This window comes from Rattus norvegicus, chromosome 15 (assembly GCF_036323735.1).
Source record: "Rattus norvegicus strain BN/NHsdMcwi chromosome 15, GRCr8, whole genome shotgun sequence".
NCBI lineage: Eukaryota > Metazoa > Chordata > Mammalia > Rodentia > Muridae > Rattus > Rattus norvegicus.
This window is the reverse complement of record NC_086033.1, coordinates 52945472-52946481: the sequence shown is the minus strand read 5'-3', so window position 1 is coordinate 52946481 and position 1010 is coordinate 52945472. Positions and strand designations below refer to the sequence as shown.

Sequence of the window (1010 nt, the reverse complement as noted above, 5' to 3'; positions counted from 1 at the left end):
TTGTGTATGTATGAACATGTGTGTGTGAGAGAGAGGAGGCTGAGAGGCTTTCCAAGAGAAACTGAGTGGGTGGCTGTCACTGACGGCTATATGCAGACAAATACAAAACACGGAACAACAATTACTGCAATCAGAAGCATGGGGCTGTCCGCCTGTATCAGCACAGCTGCATGCTCCCACATCTGCTGCAGAAGCGTCAGAGTATACGAGACTCAAGCAGGGGCTCAGACCATGACTAAAAAATCCTCTGGAGTCTCCTTTGGTGGGGGGATACAGAGTCCATCCTGGTGGCCTGAGACTAGGACACACACAAGCACAGAAAACAGCTAGACTTATTCAATAAGCAAGTCAAGCCACACCACAGTGTTGGAATCCAACCAGTTAACTGACACAAGTATTGCCTAACCACTGCACACATCTCTACACTGCCCCTGCTGAACATGTCTCTTCTTAAAAAAAGATTGGTCATGCTACGATGCCTGCGCTGACCCGTCTGGCACCTTTCAGTCACGTCAGAGGCCGCCTGCTCCGGGGCTGCCTCACGTAGGCAGCTGGAGACGGTGGAGTCCGTCATGCTGGCAGTGGTGTACATGTTCAGCCCCGGGACAGGGAGTTTCCCCAGCTTACTCAGTCCCAGGTTATCCATGGTGAGGTCTTAAGCTCACTCATGTGGTTCTGGGTTCTTTGGCGATTTTGGCATGACTCAGATGCTGTGCTGGGTCACTTTTCACATCCAGATCCATCACAGTGGACAGATGAAGAATCGGGGATCCCTCCCGACCATGAGGACTGAAAGTGTAAACTCTTTCAGAGCAAGGTGAGACAATCCAAGAAATTACGCCCTCATTAAAGGTGTAAATTAAAGTGGCTTGCCAAAAATGAGGAACCGAGAAAAAAAAGGGTCATTGGAAAGGCCTTAACTAACCTGCTCTTCTGTGCCAGCCCAGAGACCTCATTTGAGTTGGCTGGGGAGACATCTAATCAAGAGACTACACAACCATGAACAATGT

General features: G+C 49.5%; 1 pseudogene; it reads left to right on the top strand.

The window, feature by feature from the left end:
* Window positions 1-475: 475 nt before the first annotated feature.
* On the top strand, window positions 476-793 carry LOC103693704 (NADH dehydrogenase [ubiquinone] 1 beta subcomplex subunit 2, mitochondrial pseudogene; annotated as a pseudogene).
* Window positions 794-1010: the final 217 nt, after the last annotated feature.